The sequence below is a fragment of the Manacus vitellinus genome, unplaced genomic scaffold, assembly GCF_001715985.3.
Source record: "Manacus vitellinus isolate BGI_N305 unplaced genomic scaffold, ASM171598v3 scaffold_23_pilon, whole genome shotgun sequence".
Classification (NCBI taxonomy): Eukaryota; Metazoa; Chordata; class Aves; order Passeriformes; family Pipridae; genus Manacus; species Manacus vitellinus.
This window is the reverse complement of record NW_021939718.1, coordinates 10421254-10448898: the sequence shown is the minus strand read 5'-3', so window position 1 is coordinate 10448898 and position 27645 is coordinate 10421254.

Genomic DNA, 27645 nt, shown 5'->3' with positions numbered 1-27645 from the left:
AAATTTTTCTTTTAATTTTGTATCCTTTTTTTTTTGCTTCTTCTCCTAATGCAAATGTAATGTTTGAATGCATGCTGAAAGAAAAAGGCATTCCTACTCCAGTGGAAAGGTCCACCTCCTCCAGCAAATCTAAGGGATGAGAGACAGTAACTCTAAATTCTCAAACAACATTGTCTTGACAAAATAGTAATAACATAAAAAAGTTAATTTTGATACAAAAAGAGTATCCCAAGAATATATGTGAACAAAGACAAAGGAAATAAAAAAACCTATTATTTTCTCACAGACATAAAAAAGTAAGTTTAGTGCAGACCTCAGAATGTTCATCCTCTTGCTCCAAGACAGAACTATATGCCCTGATGTCTTTCTTAGTAGATAACTGACTAGGCAGGAGTCTCTTTTTATTTCTTCTAAAGGTGGGAATTCATTAAAATTTGGTGTACAGTAATGTTTTAGGCCCAGATAAGTCTGTCCATGATCCTAGGTTTTTGTCAGAAATTCCTAAAACAAGAAATAGTTCAATTATATTTCTGTTCCCAGTGTGAGGAGAGAAATATCCAAGTGGCTCAACTCTGAGTAGGCTTGTTTTGTTAAAACCTTTAATAATATCTTAAGTAAAGAAATCCTAGAAAAAAGTCTGGTTTATTTACTTCTCATGATTAACATGTAGCTCTTATCTGTACCCAAGGAACCAAATGGTGGAATAAAACAAAATATGGTCTTGGGAAAGCATTGTAGGTTCACTGAATGATGCTAAAGGGAATTGTAATGAGAAAACATTACATTTATAGTAGAATTTACATGGTTGATGTGATAAATACATTTGTACTTGAGAGAGTTTCTTAAAGCAGTTCCTCCAGCTCTCCAGCAACCTCTGAATTCCTCCATTGGCTTTTCAGGGCCCAAGTTCTGTCCATACTTACACAATTTCCTGAAGCACCATAACAATGTCAAAATCTGTGAGACAGTTTGCACAAATTGGAGGAGTTTGGAACAAAAGTATTTGGGAGAAAACATACTAAAAATAGTTTATATGTACACCTGACTGACTTCCTAGATGGAGAAACACGCCAGTGACTTTTTCTGGCAATGTATCGACCTCCAGAGTTTTTAAACTTCAAATCCTTTCCTAATCAGATGGTGACTGGTGCAGTTCCAGGGTTCCCCCCCCATGGTAGTGTCTTTCAGTGAGGTCAAATGAGTCAATGTTTCATCCCAAATGTTTAGACTTTTAGATTTTGCATTACTAGCACACTTAGTTAATTGTTGGGGATGATTATGGTTTATTTCTCATCAGAAGTAATGTTATTGTCCGCTCAAGATTGTTTTCAGACTTTTCAGTAAAATTTTACAAGAGTAAAAAAATAATACGTAGGACAAAACATGATTTCTATTCCTACTGAAAGAAATCTTCTTCCTCTGGTGCTGGCACTTTGATCCTCTGAACTGCCTCCACCTTTATTCAGGTGATGTTTTATGGAAAAATCCAGTATCTCAGATATTTTAGTTCACCTTTACATTTGGTGCAAGTCCTTTATATATGTGTGACAAACATATTAGGCATGTTGGTCCAGTGTAAATCAACATTTCACCACTGTTTGACCAGAGAGAAATAGAGCAACATTTGCTCTCAATATCCTGACTAAAGTGTCTGGGCCTTGTAAAATCTAACTTGGTATTTTTTGATTTCTCCTTTTAAAGCTTGGTACTTCACTGGACGGCTCCTGAATGCCAGTCAGCTTAGGAGATCAAATTGGCTGGATCCTGATTTGCACACTAACTGACCTGAGCAAGAGGTGTTACACCAATCCATGATGTTCAATTTCTTGAAGAAATTAAACTGGCAATTGCTTTTCTTTTTTTTTTTTTTTATCCCTGACCTTGTATGTTTCTGTTATGAATTAGTGATAGCTTAAATCTCTAGAGGTATTCCAAAACTGAAAATCAAAGTATAATATTGGTTTTCTTGTTTGTATGGATTACATTTATTAGTCCTTAAGTGTGGGTTTTCATCAGAATTCATCATATTCGTTTTGTGAATAAGGACCTGAATACGTCACCAGCAAGTTTTTGTGGTACCAGCATACTTGTGAATTTTTAAATTTTAATTTTTTAAACATTGTTTTAATGATTTCTATAGTTTTTTTGTTGATGTTACAAATACTATTATTTAAAAAAACCATCTCAAAAAGAGGTGTTCTTTTTTTTTCTTTTTGTTATTTATTTTCACAGCATAAATATCCACATCCAAACTTTTACATCTAGAAGTGAAATATTGTTTGTCAGAAAAGCAAAAAGGCAAAATAAGGTAAATTTTTCACCAGTACTATTGGGACTGAACTATCCGTAGTTTCTGATTGCCATACACCCAGTAGCAAATATTCACTAGACTTATTCACTTCTTATTACCAAGTACTATGAATCTGAGAATAGAAACCTGTTCCCACCAATGGTTGAATTGTCTCTCCATGGTTGAATTTACAGTTTACGTTAAATTGTTCAACTGCAGAAAAAAGAAAATCCTCCTTTTTTTACTTTATAGAAGTACCATCCTCTTCTTTGTCTCAAGGTATCCAGTAGGAAAACAACATAATGTACTTTAAAAATTAATTTTAATGTATCAGACCCTTGAGAGCTACTTCTGTTCATGGCTTATTGCACTTAATCTGTTCAGTTTGTAGCACTTAATTTGTTCATTTTTATTCTTATTTATTCAATTTAATATCCAAAATTGAAAACTGTATCTGATATTCCTTGATAAATTGTTTTGAATCAAATTCTCAGTATTAAGAAATTGCCAAAATATTTTATTGTTACTGTTTCGTAGATATGAAGTCTATCCAGTCAAGGGCTGGATTCCTTGTAATATTTATGACTCTTGGGAACTGTTGTATCGACATTTCCTAGAACTGTGCTTTAATGAAACTAAAAAGTTATGAAGTTACATGTAAGGAGATGCTTTTAGCTATGATATTGCAGTGTGAATTATCACATAATGCTATACTGAACGAGACATTTTTAAAATAGGACAATTCCAGCAATACAAGAGGAAAAGTGTGATTTGCAGGAAAATGGTAAAAATATTGGTTTTTTACTACCTGAGAAGGAAAAAAAAGAGACTGTGAGAATATTCTAGTCAGCAGCAAGGGACTCATTAAGTGGAAAGTGATATCCTTACGGTATTTTTTGTAAAGATTATTAGTATAATATCATTACTAATGGATTTCACCGAATGCTGATTTAGTTTACCCTTTAGAAATTGGTCTTTAAAATCGTTGTGTAGGTTAAGGCAGTATTAATTACCCAGTACTTTAGTCTCATTTTTCTGCCAGTCTTTTTTTTCCTGCCAGGCATTTTACTCAGCTGCTCATCAGCTTCAATGGGTTCCATGAGGAAAAAAACCAACCAAAACCAAAACAAAATCCCAAAAACCTTGACAATCACAATTTCACAATTTTAACCACATTAGGAATATATAAAATTATCTGCAGTTATCTTCATGATTGCCATAGGATGCTAATGTGGTGAATTTTTCTCTCCATATCCCAGCATTTACCAGGTGAACACATCAGGGGGATTTTGTTGCCTTACACATTCCCTGATGCCTAAGACTGCTCTACACAGCTTTGACCTTTCCAGTGTTCACAAATACTGTAGGATGCTCCCTGCCACCTCCTCAACTACTTGGAGGCAGCTAATTTGTGAGGAAACTATAGAATGGCTTATGCAATTAAAGTATAGAATATTGAAAAGGTCAAAGTAGTGAAAAAGTCTGGCATGGAATGTATCAGGAACTTCACAGATGGCTCTATCTGTACATAAGAAAATTATTAAAATACGTTTGAGTTCAAGCCATAAAAGAATCAGATTTTCTGTTAAAGTCTGTTAGTTTGATAGAAGATGAGCATCCTGTGGCTGCTGGGCTTGCGAGACTGAAAACATTTTAGACGGGATCACAATGTCCATTTATACATAGTGCATTTTGTTCATATGGGCAAAATTTCCATTGATTTAAATGGTTCCAAGTTGTCTGGCCTGCACAGAGACATTTTCTCTCAGATAGGTCATTGTAACTTGATGGATAAAAATTACAGAGTAAGAACTATTGCTTCCTGCAGAAAAGAGGTAGCTTACCAGAATTTTGGAGCCATGAAAGAATAGGCATGTTCTAGAGAATGTTAATTCCTGCTTTATCAACTTCAGAATATCATAATTCTGTCTCTAAATATAATTAACAAGTGTCTGGTGGAATTTACAAAATAATCAATCAAAGCACAGTTTTGCCTCTTACCTTAAATTTTGCAGCCAGAAATGCTGACTTACAGCTTTCAACTGATATGTTTTTTTCCTATGTCATAGTTGTTGGAACAAAGGAAAAGTCTATTCTTTGTAGTAAGAATCTTACATAGTTAACTTTAGAGCTCTGAATCAGTCTTCCTCTTTGAGTAAGAAATCTGCCTTGTGGGTGGAAAAATAAATTCGTTTGCTGCTCTGATTTGTCCATCACCTGGGCTACCTGACAATTGTGTGTCATGACACGTTAGTAGTTTGTTCCAAAAACTCCATAAGGAGATGCATGTGATAAGAAAATAAATTCATCAGAGCTTGTTGCCATTCTTAACAATCCTGTATTTCAGATTAAATCTGTTATTTTTATCTAAATTTTTCATTTTAGAACAATTATGCTTAGTCTAGACACAGGATTGCCTATGTTTCCAATTTCCAGGTAAATTAAGGATGTATATTTCTAGGTATTTAAACAGTCCAGGGAGATATCAGTTTCCAGAAAGATATGCCTGAAACTAAGCCTCTTTTCAATGCTCTGGGTGTGGTGGTTTGACAACCTTAGCCCACTTCACTGTGTACCTTGCCAAGTTCACTCAGCTGTACCTCATCTGTAACCTCTGAAAGTCACTCACTATATGCTCTGGGCCTTTCATATGTAGCAGCTGTTACCACACTTAAATTAAATATAATCACCATCTTTTCATCCCAGATTTGTTGTTTCATTTTCATATGTTGCCCCTCGATAGAAAAAGTAGACCTCTGAAACTAATTAATTATAGATAATGTTCTGAAACTGTTTAAATCTTTGTACGTTTGTAAATTAATTAAGGGCTGTGCTTTATATTGACATTATTTTCAAAAGCATTTTTCCCCTGCACTGAAAAGTAGAACTTAGATATTTTAATATAATTTGGAGTATACCAGAATTTAAGGCAAGTTTAAAACCTGTATGACAAATTGAAGTTAGTTCTTATCAATTACAGCTTTCAATGGATAGTCCATAATTTTAGATGTAATTCTGTATAGTACTCCAGATATGTCTCTAGCAGCAGCAAACTGTCAGAAAAAAAAAAGATTCAGGAAAAGCCTATTCTGGTACAGAAATTATTCTGATATCCGCACAGCTGAGTACACCATATGCACAAATGCGATAATTGTGCAGCTCAGAGAAACTTGTTACTCTTCAAGCTCCTGCTCAAGTTTTTTTCACCTGTACTAAGTTTTTATGATACTTTAAAAACATGAGTAGAAAATCTCCCTATTCACCTGTGGTTTGAAACTTTGCGTCTTTAATGTTTTAGAAACTGAACCTTTTAATGCTAGCTATACCAAAATATAATGTCAGGCATGGAAATCTCAGTTATTTTAAATAGAAAAAAAAAACAAACCTTACAGTCACACTGCCATAAAACATTGGTGTAGCTTTTTTTCCTCTCAAAATAAATGTGTGCTTATTTATTTTTTGGGGGGAGAGGGTGAGGAGGATGGTAAGAATTTCACAGAAATAATTTTTTTTTTCTTTGTAGGTAGACTATATGATTGCATTTTTAAGAAATAAAATATTCAAACATTTTTATTTTATTAGAAAAGGTTAGATATATCCTGTGGTTTGTCTTTAGTTCATCATACTGAAATTGCTTTCTACTACAGAAGGCTGGATTGATAGTTGCTGAGATTTAGATCTCTCGCACATATTTCTCCTGCACCTTGGTGGATTGAATAATCACGGTTTTGATGAATCTGTTTTAAGGGTGTACATTCCAGTGCTTGACTGAGCAGTAAATGCAGCAGTCACTCACATAATCTGTACAAAGGCCTTTCCCAAATGAGTTTCTAGTGTAGTCCATGGATCAAATACATAAATTTGAAGCATAAAAACAGTGAGATAGAGTGCCAATGCTTTGTACTTGTTTAAAACAAACTACATTAACCCACAGGCTGCACTGGAATATTATTGGTGTCCCTCAATTATAATAATTTACTTGCTAAACTGAAAAGTTCTGATGGCTAAGGACTGTAAAACAGATGGTAATAAACATGAGATGTGGGAGTCTGCTGGTGTGACTTAATCTGTCAATTCAGTTGGTCTTTAAATACTATTGCTCAACTGATTTTTTAATTTTGAGCAAAAACACTGAAGTTTGGGTTTCAAGAATCCTATCCTGTAAAATTCTGATGCAGGTTCCTGTGGTTTGTGTTTTTCCATGACTGCTACTTTGAAGAAGTTATTTTTGCCAGTACCAGTAGAAATTCAGGTATTTCTACAGAAAGGTGTGGACAGACTTGTCAGGCTTCAGTGCTCGAGCCCCAGATCATCTCTATGTATTATCATAGTCGAAGTGACTCTGCAAAAGACCTGAACACTTAGAATAAATCTGAACCATTTTTTTTCCAAACAAAATGCCTCATGGACGCAGAACGAGACAGTCTGTCTCTAATCCTAGGATTTCAGAATTATTGATTTCATTGTGTCTTCCTATAACATAAAGCTCTCAAGGCGTTAAAATGGAAACATAAAAGGGAGTAAATTTGAGGTGAAATAAACTAAAGGAGAAAGGAAATGTTCAGGATCAATAATCCTTTTCTGTAATATTTTTGTCCCTATTAGACGCCTAAATTCAGTGGGTATATTACTGTTCACTGTGCAAAGGTTTCACCTTCCCCTGCCGATGTGTTTCTGCAGTTCAAAGAGTGTTCTAGATATTGCTTGTTTTTTATTTTTGGACAGAAATGCTAAAACTTAGAGGGCTTTTCTAATTCCTTTAGAGGTAATTCATTATCATTAGTCACTCCAAGTAGTTTAAACACAGCTTTCAGCGAACTTCATGAAGTTTAAGTCTGTTTTAACCTTCTATATGTCTTCTGTATGTTCCAAAATAGTCTTCTGTGATCTAAACTGTATGAAAACTCATGAATATGCAGAAACTGGTTTTTGTCCTGTCTCTCCATTTTTACCATTATGTCTGCTTGGTTATCCTGTGACCAATAGTGCAACAAATTTTGGTATGAAGAATATATATGAGAAGAGGTTGTGGATACACTTATGGAATGAAAAAAAAACCAACAGCAAACCAAGCTAAGGCACTTTTATTTGTATTTCCAAAAACTGGGTGGCAAAAATGAGTTGGAAGCCTGAAGACTGTAACAAGCTTAGGCGTTTGAAAATTAATATATAGTTAATTAAAAGTATTTTAACTTTAAAAGGGATAGATAGGAATAAAAGGAATTAGGTGAATGAGGACACTTTCAGGATTATTTATTTCCATTCGTATATTCTGAAGTTAGTAATTATCCTGCTCAGGAAGGACATTGACATTTTGGAGTGAGTCAAGAGAACGGCTATGAGAATTTTCAGAGAAAAGAGGGAACCTAATCCTAGAAGGTAATTAATTAACTTTTTTATGATCTCTCAAAGAAAAAAAAAAGGAGAAAATAAAAAAGAAGGGAAAAAGAAGAAAGAAAGGATTTTAGTCCTTTGGAAGCTTATTCTCAAGATTCTATTTCTGAATCCATTTTAAATCCTTGGAGATTCCACATAGACATACATACACAGGCACATCCATACATGCACACAGAGATACACACATACACACAAAAGCACACATACACACTGAGATATTTTTGCTCACTAACTCCTCTTACCCATCCTGATCAAATCCGAAACCTTTGCACTCCAGTGAAGTTGTTATTTTGATTTCAGTAAATCACATGGAAGACCTCAGGGTGAAATATTGTTGTAAAGACTATAGAAAAAAAAATTCCTTTGGTCGTTTCTTTCTACCTCGTGTGTGTATTGATTTCCAGTCACTGATCAAATCATCTCTAATTGCTTGGTAATGTATGAACAGTTGATATTTTTCACACTGCTGACTCACTTGTTCCCAATTAATTTCACCAGATGATTTCTTCCAACAAGACTCCTTATTTTCTCCACTTTCTATGTTATGTATATTAAATGTGACAAATGGAGCTGGAAAACTTTCTCTTACACGAGTATAGAGAGAAGCTTAATGTGTTTAAAATTTCATATTTGGGTTGGGGATGTGACAAGTGCTGTGAATTTGAAGATAGATGCTGGTAAATGGTTTTGACAATGTTGGAGAGAATTAAAACCTCCGACCATTTGGAAAAAAACAAACAGCAGTGCTGTAAGATAAATAATGCTGCTATTCTCCTCAGAGATTTTTTTTTTATCTTCTTTTTGTTGTTGTTGTTGTTGTTGTTCCTGGAACTAATAGTTAAGCTTTTTTCCTTCCCCTTTCTCAACTCCCTTCAGTGTGTTTGATTATGTTGCAGCTATAAAATATAACATATATTTGTGGAGTGCTTTCAAAAAAGAAAAACAGCTTTTCCTGAAAGATTTGTCTTAGGTTACACCAGTTTAAGATTGGAGTCTGGATCTTCTAGTTACTGGCCATATACTTATTGGTAAGGTCTAATGGAAGCAGTACTGTGAAACAGAGCCGATGGTGCAGGGAAACAAGTGTCCTGGCTGTGCACATCTAGGTTTATTTTTGGCCTGTGGACTGCTTGTCCTATTTGTCTTCAGTAACTATACCATCAAAGAATTTACAATTCATGACCCTCCTTCCACTAAGAGCTCTAGCAAACCTGGACAACCTGATGGGCTGTCTGTTACCTGTGAGGAGCAGCTACATCTAGCTCATTTATCTGTTAGAAAATCAATAGCCATCACTGGGCATCATCTAAAATACTGGTGAAAAAATATCATCACTTACCCTGCTTCAGAGCATCAACTGATTGCCAGGTAGAGATTAAGATGAAGGTCCTCTCCCTTCCCCACCCCCAATTATGTGGGACTGTGGAGGTTTGTGCAATATATTGTGTCTTTCTTTGCATTGATTGGTGTTTGCCATCATGGAGATTTAGATATCTTTTTCTCTATTAAAAATGTCTTGGATGATTTCATTGAATCTTATGCAGCATTTTATTAGAAGCTCTGACAGCTGGAGTAACCTTTCCAGTTTGATCAGATCAGTAATAACAGATTGTAAAATAAACAGATTGAGGTTTTTAGGCAGCTAGTTTGGGTAACAATACAAAATTGTCGAGACCCAAGTCAGTACAAACAGTCAGACCTCCCATAACGCTGACATGTAACTCTATCTATCCTCCATTTACCACTAATGTAAAATCAGCCCTGGAAATAATATTGACTGATAGTTCTAGGCAGCAGCAAAACATATTTTTTCTTCTATCAGAAATGTCTGGAAGGATATAGTGAATGGTGGAGATTCATTTACCAATTTGACCTAAATTCTGTTGACCAGTTTAGATGATATATTTCTAAGAGTTAAGTGTTTTTCCATCTTGCCTTATAACAACAACAATAATAATAACAATGCTTTCCAGCACATTATTCCTGATGCTTTTACTCCTACAAGACAATTCCACACTTAGGGAAAAAAAAAATCACTATTTGTTTCTCTGACTTTAAAAATAATTTTGCTGTTTGTTCACATTCAAAAAGAACTTTAGAAACATTGCTTAACTGCTAATGTGCCAGAGAATGATTCACTAGGCTCTTTGTAAGAAAACTAAGAATTTCCAAAGCAGAGTATCCAGTTTTACATTGCTGGGGTTTTTCTTCCCTTTCTTTTCATATAAACAAAATCCTCTTTTAAAATCCCAGTCTTATTGATAAACCAAGTGTATTAAACATGTGTTTCCCCGAGCCTCTTCTGAACCATGGCAATGGTTAGGACAGCTATTGATCAGGGGTAAAGAGGGTCAAAATCTTTTCTTCTGCAAAGAAGGTAAGAAATGTCCATGTCAGTAAACATAGAGCTTGGATTATCATTATTGCTTTGAAAAAAAACCCACCTAATTTCACAAATATACACAATATTTTGCTCTGCAATTTTGGCTTAATTTATAACCCTCTGTTTAAATTTGATAATATTTAGGCAGACGTAGCCAGAATATGTAATAGTTTATCAGTCTGTTTTAAAAGCCTTTAACAACAACAGTAATAATAATAATAATCCTTAACCTGTAATGTTATAATGAATTATATGTTATCATAAAGCTTAATATAGAGGTATTCTTGCAGAAGGTAAAACTTTCTAAAAATTATGTCAGAATTGCCAAAGACATTATTAATACCTTTTCAGTGTGTGTTGTCACTAGTGCTTTAACCTGAAAAGCCTCTGACATCGAAGGTTATCTTCAACCCACTAAATGGTGATTTCCCAAGACAGAATAATTTTTAAAAGGCAAAATATTTTTGTGCAATTTTTGTGAATTCAGTTATTAACATGAATTTACTCTTTCAGAGAACAGCTCACTTTTTTTTTTTTATTTGAGGGCACTAAGTTTATTGCTCTGCTTGGTAAGGAATATCACATCTCCTTATTTTGATAAATTTAAAATTATCAGTGTTTCTGACACATGTATTTACCCATCCTAGTGTGAGAAATTTGGGTTGTATTCCCAGTCTAAATATATTCATGGCTAATGTACATCAATATCAGCAAAGTTTGGCTTAAAAAACTCTTCTCCTTGTCTACAGTTGACCTCCAGTGTATTTATAGGCTGCAGTCATAGCATCCCTCAGCCCGGCTAGATCTTTTTTCAAGGGTATATCTTTTCCCTAAGGACTCCAAAGATATCTCATGAAACATCTTCTGGTTTCAACTTCTTTCTTGAACTCTGGTGTCCAGAGTTATTTTCAGAAAAATCTACCATGGATCTTGTTCAGTGTCCCTAATCTGTCCTGAGAAGTACTTCTATTTTTTTATGGCAAAAATCACATTTTGATTTAAGTCACTAGTATATCCAAAGCCTTGGTAAAGCTGAAGTTAACAACGTCTCTTCTAATTTTCACCTTTTTGTCTGTGTTTGTGGTCCACACTGCCTAATGATTCCTACATTAATCTGCTGTTATCTTCATTAACAGTGTTTCATGTGGTCCCACATCAATTGCTCTAAACCTGGAGTGATTAAATCTGCCCAGATCCTTTTGTCTAGAAAATCGTCAGCCACCTTGCTTCAGGAGAGGCAGAAAGTTGGTTATTCTTAAGCAAACTAAAGTCCATTACCTTTTCTTACCTAAATGTTACTGTTTTCTATTCTGCATAATTTGATATCTTCATTTTTATACGTGTACTTTTTACTGTCATTATCTTTACTGACTTTCCTCCAGACTTAATGCCATCTTTTTTTTCCCCCTAAAATGAAACCAATTGCTTGTCCAGGTTTTATCTGTACATAAATTATCTATTCCTTCTGAATAGTAGTTTTATACTAGTAGTTTCAATTTTATTTATTTTTTTCTAGTCTACTTGAAGAACTTATTGTAAATTTTAAAATACACCTTGAAAAGGTTCTAGCTTTGCTTCACTTTTTGAAATTCTTATTTTATTGCACTTCTTGACCTTAAATGATGGATTTAACTTCTAAATAATTTCTTATATTACTTTTGCAAACCTTTGGTTAATTCTGAAAATCTACTTGAAATACTTGTGAAATTAGTTGAGAGTTTCTTCAGACATGTTCTTTTACCCTTTATTATAACAAGACTGTACATTGTTACATCTTTCACTTGAAAAGCTCTCAGGTCCTTCAAAACTCTGTTATTTTTCAGAATAATCACTATATACGTTCTAATTATAAACCATTTTCTGTGACTTTGCACAATAGACATTGCAGACTGGTAACACAGGGACTTAATACAAAGTGTAGAGCAAGTTTTTTTATTTTTACAACTTTATATTTCACGTCTCATAATGACTGAGTTTGGTTTTTTGATGTGTTTTTTTGCTTTTTAACAAATTCCATGAAGTTTTTATAACACTAGGTCCTAAAAAGACCCTTTTAAGTCAATGGCATAACAGCTGTAGACTTTTTATTGGTAAACCTTTAGTAGTATGTTTTTTTCAGTTTCTTTTGAATCCCATAGTAATTAACTTCCAAAGTAGAGGCAAACGATGAAATATAAATAACTCTACACATTCCTGAAATTCTCCCAGAAATATAAGTGAAAGGAGAACTTTCAGAATGTATCAAGTTATGGGTTTAGAAATAAAATATTCTGATAAGATTCTGTCATATAAGACAAAGACCCTTTGCATGGTTCCAAGAGGAACCATGGAATAATGGGTTCTGTCACTTCTGTGTTATATTTTGCAGCAATTATCATGAGCTTCATGCTCTGTGCTTTATTTTTTTTTGTTCTCTGGTGGCCTCATTTCTGGTTTTCAATAGCAGTAGCAAGCTTCGTCATTCAAAATTAAGTAAAAAATTTAAACCTGTACTTTGGACACGTAATTCTGTGTATCTTGAAAATAATGGTTTCAATTTCACACAGTGAGCTGTGAGGCTCATTTTAAAGTAAAATAATGACAATATGAAAAGTTAATGTTATAGGCTATAAATCCCAGGAGTGGAATTTTTCTTCCCCTTCTCCACTGTGGGAAGAATGGAGTTCGAATAGGGAAGGGGGAAGGGAGTCCATTAGCTTTACAAAAAGTGTAACCAGCATGGCCGCATTCCTAGCTAATGGCCCATCAAAGGCTGGAGTGGGCGGGGGAGGGGGTGGGGAAGGAGTTTGGGATTTCGGTAGCTGGCCCGGCTCACGGGGGGTTGCTGGCTGCCCTCACACAGGACAGGTCAGACTGCTGAGCTCTCTCTCTGGGACGGAGACGGGGGTCTGCGTGGGTGCATTTGGAGAAAAGGCCTAGAGGTCTGTTTTTCTGGCTTCTCGCCCTGGTGAAGTCGGATCACTGGTCTCGGCTGGCTTTGCACAGTGCCTCGTGACTCCAGCCGGAGCCTACTGTGTTTTCATCGGAGAGCTCTGTGCCCACTGAGGGAGAGAGAAGAGGAGCCTTCAGACACCGTCATCTGGGAACAACAGTGAGTTCCGTTGGGGGTGGACTGCTTTCCTTTTCCCCTTTTCTTCCACTGGGGGAAGGGTCCCCATTTTCTCCTCAGCTTCTCCCACGATCCGAGACCCCCCCAGAGCCCCTTCCCTCATGGTGACCGCAGAGCCCGACAGCGCCCCCTGCAGGCCAACACCGAGCACTGCAGGCTCTGCTCCTCCAGTGACCCAACAGCGCCCCCTGCAGGCCACGGTGAGGATGCGCTGAAGGACAGAGAAGTGTTCAGGCTTTCTTTTGTTTGAAGGGGACTGCTGGGCACAGGACTGTTGGTTAGCTGGTTTTATGTTCTGTTACTGTTCTTGCCAATATACATATATCTTTTAATAAAGGGTTGTTATTTCTTCTTTTCTTCCACACTTCCTCCATTAAAGGCCCTTAATTTTTTGAATTTACAATTGCTGAGAGAGAGGAGTTTGGTCTGTCTCATAACTCATCCTCTTTAATAAACATTCGAGTCTCTTCAAACTGAGACAGTTAAAAAAACAGTTATTGCATAAGACCATTTAGTCCATGTGTCTCATGAAAAAGGAACACTTGAAAACAAGGTCATGTACCCATATAATCTAAAGCTGCATCAAAACATATATGGTAGAGCAGCCAAGCTCAAATACTCTCAATGCTGATGTATCTGTAGTAGGTTCCCCCCTCACCTGCTAGGGATGGAGCCCAGGATACAATTGGTTTTCTGGGACTCAAGCACATTTCTGGATGTTTAACTTGACTTATGTTTGAAGGGCTTAGTTACAACTATGTTTCAATGTGAGAGCTATTTGCTTTCTATGAGCTATATCACACTACTTACAAAACCATAAAAAGGAAATTAACAGTAAAGTAAAAATGTGAATTTAATGCCACACATCACACCAGCAATTTCATTAATGAACCATAGATTATTCCCAAGATTATTTTTCTTTAATCTAACTCCTTACCTAAAAATATTTATTTTGCAGATGCAAATGGGACAGCAAGTGACCTTATCCTGAGATTCTTTTCCCAGGGATGATAGGAATTGACATAGTAGGTATTTTCCACAGATGGGACAGAACTTGTTTTTCACAAACCACCTCATTTTATGGGTAATACTCCCCAAAGGATTCAGGACTTCCATAAAGTTGTGGAAAATACTAATGATAACTGTGTTAGAAGCATAAACATCAGATTAGCCCACGACCATCTCAGTGGCCATGTCACCTTTGGGGCCATCACAAGCTGCACAAGCATCATTCTATCAACAATAGAATATCATCAATAATGCTAGGAAGGCAGTTTGGTAACTTTAGTTGGTTCACCTCTCATTTCAACCAAGAATTTTCAGTAGTTAAGAGCGAGTGACTCATCTCAAAACCAATCTGCCAATTCCTTATAGTCCAAGTATGGACTTTCCTAAGGATTTGTAGACCCAATATTAATTATTCTCTTGCCAACTTTTTGCTGGCATCTAATTCTTCTGCTTACTGAAAAAAATATTATTTCACTCACAGATTATGCTTTCTGGGAATTTCATTCTACAGTGGAGTAAGGGGAAATAAAGGGTTATTAGGACTGCAAAAATGTAGTTTAACACAAATGTATATGAAGTTCATGATCTCTAATAGTCCCATTAAATTATAACACTCAAATTTAAGAAATGTTCAAGGAACTAATTAATGGGACTTTTTTAGCTACGTGTAAACAACCATTTAAGAATGGAGCCATTTAGTAACACTGCATTCAAAATATGAACTTCTCCACACTTTGTGGAAACAAATGATGCTAGTATCATTATTGTAATATTCAGAATAATTAATTATTAAAATGCTATGGCAATTAAAAGAGAACTTTGATTTCAGAGCTGGATGAAATTTCGACAAATGAGAAGTTACTCTTTCCCTTAAAAATATGAACTGCTGTTTACACAAGTTCAAAGTCTTAAATACCCTCCCTGTCAGCTGCTTGCAGTGAACCATAGAAATATCTCAAATGTGTAGCTAATTGGAAACCTTCCTGATTTCAGAGAAATTTATATCTACTATTGTATATGATGCATGTTGATAATTGCATCAGCCTGAAAGTGGGACAAATTGACTGGCAAGAAGTCTATGTCTTTTATCTCCACCTTTGCATGAATGGTTAAATCTGCTGTTTATCTTGAACATTTCAAAATCACGCAAAACTTGTAAAGAATTGATTTCTTTGAGTGAGGTTTGAATAACTGGCAACCACACTAAAATTCCTGTTCATTTCAGTTTTACAAAGAAGAATAAAGTGTATTTCCCTCATTTTCTATTGTAAAATGCACAATTTCCTTAAGGTCTATTTCTATTGTTACACTGTGTACTGCATAGACTATTTTTTCATGTAATTCTTCAAAGAAAAAATTTGAAAAAGTGAAAATGTATTCTAAAGATGTATTCCTACTGCTTGGTATGGCAGGTAAAATAAATATTGTTTGTCACTCAAAATTATTCCATTCAAGTGTACGTGTCATTTTTGCTTCCCTTTTTTCAGTCTAAATTATATTCCTACTGATTCCCTAATGATAAGTATTTAAATTGCATTTTTAATGATTTGTTTCTGTAGTGTGCCTAGGTAAAATCCTTTACAGTAAGACTGAGGAAGGTGGAATTTGACAGATTTTTTTTCTTATTTTTATTTCAATTAATAATTTATATAAGGCAACATATCTTTTAGAGCTTCAGAGCAAATAAACTCTCTTGCTGACAAGGATGATTGTTAGTCTTGTTATTTACATGCGTTTAGCACTGTTTTCTCTAAACTGTTAAGTGAAGAAGGAAATAGGAATAGGATATGTGCTGATGTTGGTGCTGCATCTGAGTCAGGGTAACTGCCGGAATCAGTCCAGGTTGGGGATGAGCAGATGAAGCAGCCCTGGGGAGAAGGACTTGGGGGTGCTGGTGGGGGAGAGGCTGGACATTGCCCAGCACAGAAACCCCCCATGCCCTGGGCTGATCCCACAGCGGGGGCAGCAGGGTAGGGGGGGATTCTACCCCTCTGCCCCCTCAGGTGAGACCCCACCTGCAGAGCTGCCTCCAGCCCTGGGGGCCCAGCACAGCAAGGACATGGAGCTGCTGGAGCGAGTCCAGAGGAGGCACCAAGATGATGAGAGGGATGGAGCAGCTCTGCTGTGAGGAAGGGCTGGGAGAGTTGGGATTGTTCAGCCTGGAGAAGAGAAGCTTTGGGGTGACGTGATTGTGGCCTTCCAGGATCTGAAGGGGCTACAAGAAAGATGGAGAGAAACTATTTACAAGGGCCTGGAGTGACAGGACAAGAAGGAATGGCTTCCCACTGCCAGAGGGCAGGGTTAGATGGGATATTGGGAAGGAATTCTTGTTTGTGAGGGTGGTAAGGCCCTGGCACAGGTATCCCAGAGAAGCTATGTCTGCCTGATCCCTGGAAGTGTTCAAGGCCAGGTTGGACAGCGCTTGGAGCAACCTGGGTTAGTGGAAGGTGTCCCAGCCCATGTCAGGAGTGGGACTGAAAGAGTTTTAAATTCCCTTCCAATCCAGGCTATTCTGTGAGTCTATTATTCTGTCACTCACATTGTTCATGAGTGTTATAAATGTTTTCATTGTCCAACCATAGCCTAAGCTGTGCAGTCATATCATAACCAAGTGCACCTTGCTCTTAGGTACTTCTCTTCAATATATCAAGTAATTTTTCTCTTTCTTATTGGAAAGATTTATATTTTCAAAATATATTTTGGAAGTATATTTTGAAACTATAGATTCAAGTCATTTCTGTAGGGTTGTGTCCTTTTCATGGGTACATTTTTATATGCACCTGATACTGCTAGTCCTTCACAAAACAATTAATAATTTTTAATTTTATATTGTGATAAAGAACAGAAGCTGAGATAGCCTGATCAAAAACAAAAAAATCTGTATCCATACACCACTGACATCTGTGTGAACTACTTCCTCTGAACAGGGATAAATGCTGAACATAAAGTGTGTTTAGGTATCTGTATTACATGCAAAAAGCCCTGTAGCGACGGGTAAGGGTCGAAACAGCAGGTGAAAGGTGCACTGGCAGCCGCAGACCCAACCCTTCATGCAGGCGGTTCAGGATATTGGTCATTTGAGACTGACTGGAGATGACAGTCTCTTGGGGCAGCACCCTGAATGACCAAGCAGCCTTTCCAAGGACAGCACTGCTTGCTCCACTCGGAGAGGGGCTTAGAAAAGGTGGCCTAAACAAAGCTCATCTCCTCCTTCACCCTTGGTTAACCTCAGACCAATGGGCATCTTCTTCCAATGCAATCACACAAAGATCAAAAGACAAAGGCATGCACCTGCCTCCAAAGGTGTACCTAAATTATCTCTAGCATGTTGGAATATCAGAATTGTGTCTTGCTGAATATACCACCTAAGGAGTCTTTCTGCTGTGCCTTTTGCAATCAGACATGTCTATCTCGTATTGGCCTCATAAGCCACCAGCGTGCCTGTAACAAACGTTGATAGAGCCTTCCTAAATCTTCGTTCGCGAAGCCTAGCAATGATTACAGAGAAGTACTTAACTAGATTTTTAAAAATGCTTAATTTTACCAGGAATCAGAAAATTAGCTTAAATTAAAGATTTTGACAGGTTACTAAATGATTTAAAATTTTTGTGCCTTATAACCTGACAACAAGTTGTACCTTATAACAGACTTCCTAGGAAGTCTGCTTCAAAGCAGCAGATTAAATTCTGTCCATCCCAATGCTAGGCTAACTGTTTTTTCTCTAACTGCACTTTGTTATCGTTGAATTAATATGTAACTTATTGAACAACAAACACATATACATGGCGTTTTCATTAGGTAAGTTGCCTTCTAATAATATTTTTAGATACCAAAAAAAGTTAATAACTTGATAGATTTTTTTTTTCTGCTTAAAGTTTTATTTGTGATTGCTTCTTTTTCAGCTATTGTTTTACCCAGGACTTTAAGTTTTCACTTTAAAATGACATTTTGAAGATTTTGGGGATAGTAACACAGCTTTGGGCTATTGGAGATCATGAGAGCTAATTGCTATTGGGTGCACATTAAAGATATATAACTATGTACAAGTGCCAAACCTGAATTCCCAGGCACAGGATTTGTTTGTGGCCAGATGATGGAACAGTATGTTTACCCAGACAGGTGTAGGTAGATGTGGGGTTGTGTGTAGAAAGAAAAGGCTCAGTAAGATGCCAAGAGACAGATGCTAGTCTTGGAGAGAGAACAGCATTGCCATATGGCTCCCAGACAGGATTTGGCTGGTGCCTTGTCAGATCTGAGTGTGGGCGGAAGATCTTCAATCACACTGCAGCATTTTCTGTGATTCTGTTCTTTTTAATGTGTCAAGTACATACCCCTTGCTAACTACATCCATCCAAACACTAAAGAGCTTGGTTTGAGAACATGTACTTCTACAGTGATTTCTTTTCAATCTACAAGTCTACAATTTCTTTTCATTTTTTTTTTTCATGAGTCTTGGTATAGCTGCTACTTCTGCAAGATCTGATGCTGAATAACATGTGCCTCAGTGTTCCAAAATCCAGCCATCTTTTTCTTGTTTTCTTAGATGATAGAGTAGAATCCTGCTTTTCTTTCTATTTGGATTTGGAGATTTTAAGGCCAATAGATATTAGTTAAATAACTGTGACTGTCATGCTGGGAGTGCTGATATCGAGCTTTAACATGCATGAATAAGTCTTGGGATATTTCTCTATCAAGCTGGCAGAGGGTTAAGGAAACTAACAGGAAAGAATACAAAAAATCCAGTCTATGATCCTAATGCTGAAGGCAATAATCACTGTTATAAACTTATAAACACTAATATATTACATATCATTATCCTATTAAACGTTTACAAGAATTTCGTGCATATATACATTGTCAGGCTCAGTTTTGTACTGTACCTTTCTCAGTGCTTGAAGTAAAAAAGGAATGAACAGACGGTTTATTGGTGACTAATGATAACTTCCACTTTCCTCTGAAAAAGACATATTGTTTAATAATACTCTGATGCCCTCATAGTAGTGGAGCAAAAGTAGTTATGGCTCTTCCTGCTGCAGAATACTTCTTTCTCAGTACAATGGCACCTAATAACATGATTCGGAATTGGGGTGGTAGGGAAATTGTCTCTGGAATAGTTATAGAAAGTAGGTATAGTTGTAGAGTAATATATCTCAGAAAAGGATTCAGAAATTCCATTTTGAAAATAGAAGACAGACCAAGACTGATGTGGTAAATTTATGATATTTAGTTCTTAAATGAGAAAAAAAGAAAAAAAAAAGAACCAACAATCAATGGCAATTTTTCAGCAGCAAGAGACTACATTTTCATTAAGTAAACTTAATAAAGTATAGCAATTCAAACATTTATCTTTCCCCTAAAAACCTGCAAATAATATCCTGAATTCCCTTGCTTTTCTAGTAATATAGTAGTCTTCATCCTAGGGACAAAAAAGGCCTTATCAAAGAAACCTTATCAGTTTAAAGAACCTTTAACATTTTAATTAAAAATACAAAGTTGTGGTATAGTCATATTAAAAAAAAAAACTGTTGAGGAAAGGATGTAAATGCATGCAAAATGATCAATATAATGAGTGACATGCAATTAATGCCCGTGTAAGAGTGAAATCAAAAGCAGATTAAATTCTTACAAAGACTTTATCAGATGCTTAAATCAGACTTGTTAATAGGCAAACATAATCAATAATAGCTATGAAATTCAATACAAATTTAATACTCCATTACTCTGTGATAGAGACAATGTTATATTTGAAATTTGAGCTGTGAATTTTGGTCATTTTCTTTTTTTCCCTCTGTATGCACATCTGCTCATACAGAGTACAATTATAGCATTTAACTGAAGTTTTCACAAAAGCCTAATGAAAAAAAAGTCATGTAAACTAGAAAAACTTTATTTTCTCACAGGAATAATGGGAATTATGCTCATGTCACAATGCAGTTCTCCACTTTGAAAGAGTTTACCAGTAAGATTATGACACGATTCAGCTTTGTTACTCACCTGTGGGGATTTCCCACATTTGTTGTCTCAGATTTACAGGCACAAAGAAAAAATACCCAAGCTATATTGTGCAGAAAAAGCAGAAACTGCCCTGGAAGAAGTAGTGGCTCCATTTAGCACTGTCTGTGCAATTCATGATTTCGAGACCACATCTGGTCATGGATTTTCCTTTATTAAAATGTCTGTGACAGCAGATAAGCTAGATTTGAATTCCTGGATCATTGAATAAATGAAGCATTTATATGAGCATTGGATTAGGATTACCCCAAATGTATAAAGCTATTATTCAAGTCTAAGAATCACTATTTTCATTTAAAGCCAACTCACTTATGAAAGAGAGCTGACATAGTGATGTATTTGTTTCAGTATATAGAGATTAATGTGTCCTGTGACTGCATCACCAATAATTACAAGAAATACTGTTTGTTTTAATATTTAATTTTTTTTACCTGCACAAAATACAGAAGTACAAGGCACAAAACAGATTGAAAAATATTGTGAATTCAAACACACACCTCTTTTGTATCTCATGGTCCAAATGAAGACAAAAAACTTTTCACTGCTACCTAGTGTAGTATGAACCTCTTTTCCAAAAGAAGAGTCTGATAAATCTGGTGGATACTTTTAGAGCTGTTGACCATTTTTTTTTAAGCATGTTTCAGGATGTGCTCAACATGACATGACACCATGAATCAGATACAACTTTGTGTTGTTGTGTTTCAAAGGAAACCTTTTATGATCATCCTTTATGTGGATTATGACAACTTTGCTGCCAGAAGGATAAATGCGCATGTTCCCTCCTTTTGGATTTGCTTTATCCTTCTGTCTTTTAATGTGTCAGAAAAAGTCCCTGCTTGCCCCTTCATCTGCTCAGCCTTTTGAATCGTGTCTTCCATAACCTCATTTGGTTCCACAATCTCATTCAGTTGAGCCTATTTGAAATTTTCTCTAGGGATGAATGCAAGTGTAGAAGATAATGTGTCTTTTAGTTGAAGACAGAGCTTAAAATGTAAGGGACTATAGAGAAAAATAACTAGTGACATTGACAAGGGGCCAGAATTTCATAAGAGCAAGGATATTATGGAATTATTTATTACCTTTGAACCCCAAGAACTTCAAAGCTCCACTACATTCCATCTAAAGCAATTCCTGGCTACTTCTCTGTCCTGTATTTTATAGAATAACAGAATAAAACTTAGACAGTATTTTTGCCAAACTTCAGTTCTGCAAAGGTCTGTTGAAACTTTAATTTTCAGAATGAAGGAAAACTCATAGGTAGGATCTATAAATCATGTTTGGTGACATTTCTCAAATAATGTAGGTACAAATTGTATCTCAGGTTCTTTTCATTCATTTTAATGACTGTAATGAAAAGATAATATGTGTTGAAATGCACCACTCAATCTGAGCAAGCAGTAGTACAGAATAAATCAGCTCCTATTGCCCCTTAGGACTGCAATACATTAAGCTTTTGTGTGCTTTATTGTTAAGTGTTACGTGCTGCATTTATAATTTAGTTCCTAACTGAGCAAATTCAATGGCTTTGAATCTTTCAGATTCTTAAGGAAAAGTTTTCTAAAAGAAGGAATAAGAAACAACCGGATGACTCAATTACCTGAAAACAGTTTTACTACATGAAAAGTAGTTCTCAACCAGTATAAATCAACATAACATCGAAGTCAATGGAGCATAGAATTTCATATGAGCTGAAGTATTTGGTCCAATACTTGCATGTTAATTCTCCTAAATGTCCTGTGTGTGGGAATTCTAGTTCATAATGAGGGATTCCAGATGCAGCAGTATCACACGTTACAATGATTTGCTGTTGGCTTACTCTTTTCTCATTAGCTATGAGTTTCACTGGATTCAGTGTCTCAGCTTTCTGTGACATTTCGCTTTTATTTTAACATTGTGTCACTCTTTTAAAGTGTAACACTTGACAATAAATTATGATTCTGGTATTTCACAGTGAATCCATTGGAGACCAAAAAAGTCAGAATTAAACCTGTTATTTTCTCTGGTTTGACCTACAGAATGAAGAAGGGAAAGTGTAATCTACTCAAAGTGGGAGGTGAAAACTTACTCATTTGCATCTATAACTGTTTTTATTCTCAATTAATAATGAGAGGCAGAGGGTTTCAACCTTCTTAGGGAGCAGAAAGGCATGGATCTCAGAGACCAAATAATCTCTTTCTTAAAGGACAATGTCTATTTCTGGTGCAATAACTTGTGAACTGGTTATTGAGTTGTTCATAACGAGAATTTGGATCTTTCGAATGTTGATAGTAAGTTCATTCATTTCATGTTTTGGATTCAGATGTTCACATTTTGCCTCAAACTGTTATTGTTAAATTTGAGAGCTGCACCTCTTTTGAATAGTATTCCAATAAAAATCGTTGTTAATGATGCCAAGAAGCACCTACTCCACAAACACTGATAGAAGCCTTGAGAAAATTTGTCCCAAGCAATGTAACTTACTCTTAATCTACAGCACTCCAGAGTGACCTAAATGAATGTGCTGTCCCTCAAAGCCAAGTGGGAACCCAGGAGATAAAGAGCTCTGCAGCAAAATCACAATGATCATCTTAATCTTACACTTCATGGAGCTGTCAATAAAGGTTAGTGACATCTTTCTATTTTATTTCATGGCATGACCACTGATGCTATTACATCCCACAGTAACACTTTAAATTAGGATCCCCAAATAAAGCTCTAATCCTTTGAAGCTGGCATTTTCCAGACTGCCAGCCAAGAGGATACTTAAGAGGATGTGTATATAGCTCCTGGGCCACTATTTTTCCCTTTGAAGTATGTTTTAAGGCCACCGTTGATTTCTGTAAAAGTTCAATAAAGTAAATGTCTATGTTACTGAAAGGTTAATTAAAATGTAGCAAACTATTCTTCATAGTATGGCTGTTGCTGAATCTGCTCTGTTTCCTTCTTAAGTTATAGAAATTATACATCTGCACTACCTGATAGTTTTTGTTAAAACTTTTCTCTTTTTTTTGGATAGCTTCCTATATGTACTTTTGGAAGAAGATGATCTAGTTTTGAACTCTTTTGAGTTGGGGTAATCTTCAAACTGAGTGAAATATTTATGTTACTACAGCACACTTCCTAAAAAAAGTATTCTAACTTCTCAATTTAATAAAAAAATCTATGCCTCCCATTTTAATTTTGTTTTGTTCTGTTTTTCCAGTAGTTTTGGACTTTAAAACACTCAGGTTCTATAAAAATATTATTACAGTTTCCTTATTTTTTTTCTGTACTATGTAATTAGAGATGAGGTGGTGGTAGCATTTTTTTTTCATAGATGATATGACCACTCACTTCAAGAAAGCATTATCAAAAAGCTTAGTTATTCATAGGTTAATGTGACTAATGTTTGAAAGGCATCATATGGTTAAAGAAAAATTTTCCTCTAATGTTCAGTTGGAGTCTCCCCAGGAATAATTTGTACCTCTTGTCTTTTCCATGTGATTCCTTGCACAAAGGGAACCTCCACCTTCTTCGTAGTCACCCTTTAGATAGTGGAACATGGTAATGAGGTCTCCACTCAGCCTTCTTTTTTCAGGGCTGAACAAACCCAGGTCTCAGCCTTTCCTCACGTCAGACTTCCCAGCACTTGTATGATCTTCATGGCCCTTCTTTGGACCCTCTCCAGCCTACCCACATCTATTTTGCACAACAGAGACCAAACCTGAATATTTTATTCCAGATGTGACCCAAAAAACACTGAGTAGAGTGGGATCATGATGTCTTTATCTCTACTTGGGACACCCTTGTTGATGCCATCCAGCATCCCATTTGCTTTCTTAGCTGCAGCAGAACCCTGATCACTCATTTGAGTTGGTTCTCCCCAAGACCTCCAGGTTCCTTTTCACAGAGCTGCTCCCCAGCCAGGTGGATTCCAGCCTGTGCTGCACAAGTTTTCCCAAGTGCAAGGCCTTGCCTTTGTCCTTGTTGAGCTTCATAAGACTCTTTTTTCTCCTCTCTTCCAGCCAGTCCAGGTCTTCATGCAGGGTGGCTCTTACTTCCAAAGTGTTCAAGTCCCCACATAGTTTGGAATCACCAACAAGATTCCTCAGAGCACTCTTGATCTCATCACCCAGATCACATATGAAGACAAACCATGTGGGGCCCATAATTAATGCCTGGGGGGTAATATTTGGGACAGGCTGCCAGTGTGAAAAGGGACTATTTACCATGACCTCCCTGGGTGTTGCCTGTCAACCAGTTCTTCAACCACCACACAAACCCTTTGTCTAGACCATAATGAATGAGTTTCTCCAGGAGAAGGCTGTAGGAAACTGTGTTGAAAGCCTTGGAGAAATCCAGTTAGACAGTGGTCGCTGTTTGCTCCACATCAGCCAAGCAGGAGACTTTGTCATAGAGGGTGATGAGGTTTGTCAAGAATGATTTGTTCTTGGTGACTCAGTGCTGGCTTTTCCCAGTCACATACTTATCTTGTGGTAGCCCCCAGGTGGACTCAGTCCACAGCTTTGCCAGGAAGTGAAGTAATACTGATGGGCCTAAAATTGCCTGGATTCTTCTTTGAGCCCTCCTTGTAGATGGAGCTGTCATTAGCTCTCTTCCAGTCTTCTGAGAAGTCCCCCAACCTCCATGGGTTCTCAAAGAAGAAAAGAGAGAGGATCTTCTTAATTATGTCAACCTGCACTCTTAACACCATTGGAGAATGATCACAGAATCACAGAATAATTTGGATTTGAAGGGACATTAAAGATCATCTCATTTCACCCCCCTGCCATGGACAGGGACACCTTCCACTAGACCAGGTTGCTCCAAGCTCCATCCAGCCTGGCCTCGAACATTTCCAGGGATCAATTTTTAGGGGTCAAACTCCTGTTAAGAGTTCGCATAACTCTTCCATTACTGACAGTGGGATTGTGTTTGCATCAACCTGTTTTCTGTTGTCTAAATGATACGAGCCAGACCCATGCTCTCCAGGTGATCTGCCCAATTGACCTGCAAGGCTGTTCAACAGTGGAGATATTTTTTCCGTTTCTCCTTTAAGAATCCAGGCCAGCAGAGTCTAGACGATTTTCCATTGGCTTTAGGAGTTGAAATTAGAACACTCATCTCATATGGAGATGTAATTGAGCTTGTCAGTGTGTTCTGTTTCAAGCAAGGAAGGCATAAAAAAACCACCACCATCATACACAAGCAAAAAAACCTAAAAAACCTGGAGAGTTCAAAGGGAGAGAATTTGAATAGAGAAAGCTGGTAGAGCAGAAGTGTGCTTGTTGACTCAGTAAAGCAAATGCTGGAAAAAGGAGTTTTGGCACAGAATATTCTGAGATCTTGATATGCAGGAAAAAAGAGGTATGTTTTCAGAAAACGTGTCTCTGTGTCTACACACTAGAAAAGGAGGTGAGTGAAGATTTCAGCAATGATTTTCAATGAGAAAATTTGGTTTGAAATGCATTTGAAATACTTATATTAATTTCTTTTCCTGTTTCTGCATTTGTTGAAAAATTATTAGGCAGAATTTAGAACTCTGGTCAGTGTAAATTAGACATATTGGAATTATGTTGATTTTCAGATATAACCCATCACCCAGAAAAATTATAATGAGTGTTTGTGATTAAAGGACATGGGAGGAGCTCTTACTCATTTAGAATACTAGGATGGGCTGGTGTTGCTAATGAAATGCAAAATTAAATTCTAGTGGTTATGTAAATAAGGCAAAAATAAAACTAGAGATACTGTTGGACTTCCAGGGAAAAGATAAACTCTTTTGACACTATGAAAAGATAGTAACATGAAATAATTTTTTAGGGTTTTATTGTGCTTAGGTGTATCTTGGTTGGATATAGTTTTAAAAAACCCACAAAACCCCCAAACAACTGACAGAGTTTACTGTACATGATAATCTAAAAGAGAAGTGATCTTATGAATGTTATAGTAGTTTGATGGCCCATTAATATAGTCTGACATCTTCTTCATCATTGAAGTTAGGGAAAATAATCATTTGATGAAGAGTAGTTAGAAATTTATCTTAAATGAGAGAGAACTGATTGTTTTAGTAAGGCAGAGTCGCTACTTTTTGCTCCAGTAATCATGATGGATAATGGCCAAGTTTGCTTGGTAATACATGACCTTGTGCACAAAATAAGAAATGTTTAATATTTCTCTTTTTTTCCCCTGAAACTAGCAGAGATGTACTTCTAGATGTACAAAATCTTAAAAATATAGTTTAAAATATGTACATATTTTCAGTAATATTGTTGGCATGATACTACAATGTTTATCTCCATTTGCATTTCAGTAGGTTGCAAATACTTTTAACAAAGGGAAAGGTTATGAGGGGTTGGAGAAAAAGGGCTATACTTTAGATATATACAGCTTAAGCAGTAACAGACAACGGTATTAGGTTGAAAAAATATTACTGAGGGAATATATATGGTTATCTTAAAACCCTATACTTTTAAGTAAATTTAAAATTAATGGATAGGATTGATTTCTCTTTTTACTTTAAATCCATAGTACTATTTTTCTATTGCTTTTGTATTTAGTTTTTATACTAAAAAAGTATGAAGAATTGAAGTTTTCATTTCAACTAAATAGGTTTAAGTTTATTGCCAAATTTTGGAGGGAGGGAACAATCAAATAAAATCTTTTCACTGTTTATGCAATGGGTCCCTTATGCTGTTTGTTATTCATTGAACTGTGGCAGTAATAGAACAGTAAATAGTTTTAGCCAGTTGTTCCCAACCCCTAAATTTTCAGATGTGATTCTTGCTGGCATATTCAAAACTCAAGTTTGATCATTTGAGTCACAACAAATGATACGGAAATACTTGTTTTTGTTGCTAAAATAAAAAAAATAATGTTTGTGATAATTTTGAAGTTGTATGTTGCCTCCTGCTTGCCTTTGTATTGCTCATTTCTTTGTGTTTGTTTAAAAAATAACAGAAATGGCAATCAAAGTTTCACTCTCGTAGATTTTGTCTGACCTTGAACAGTTTCTGTTTTAATCTAACCACTGCAAAATGGAACAATTCATGTTGCCAGCACTTCTTTCTATATGCTTGTATGTAAGGACCAATCCAACCAGGAATATGGTGAGTGAGTTCTCTTGGTATTTCTGAACTAAAACATGAGGAAATGTTGATGAGTGAAATGTTAATAGCTCTTTTAATGAAGTTCTATGACAGAGAGAAATGAAGAGAGAAATTTATTATTAGGTTCATCTCTCCACAGCTCTGGATCTACTTTCAGAGTATCAGAAAGTGGTAGGAGGGAAAAGTAGTGTGATATTCATGGAAGAGCATGGAGGTAAACTTTGGATCTTTTCTTTCCAAATCCTTATGAAATATTATTCACAATGAAATGCAGTAATTTCAGAGTCATTAAGAAAGAGTTCACGTGCTTTCTCATTGTAACTACAAAGAGGATATGAAACATGTATCCTAACTTCAATCATCTGATGGTGGAAAAAGC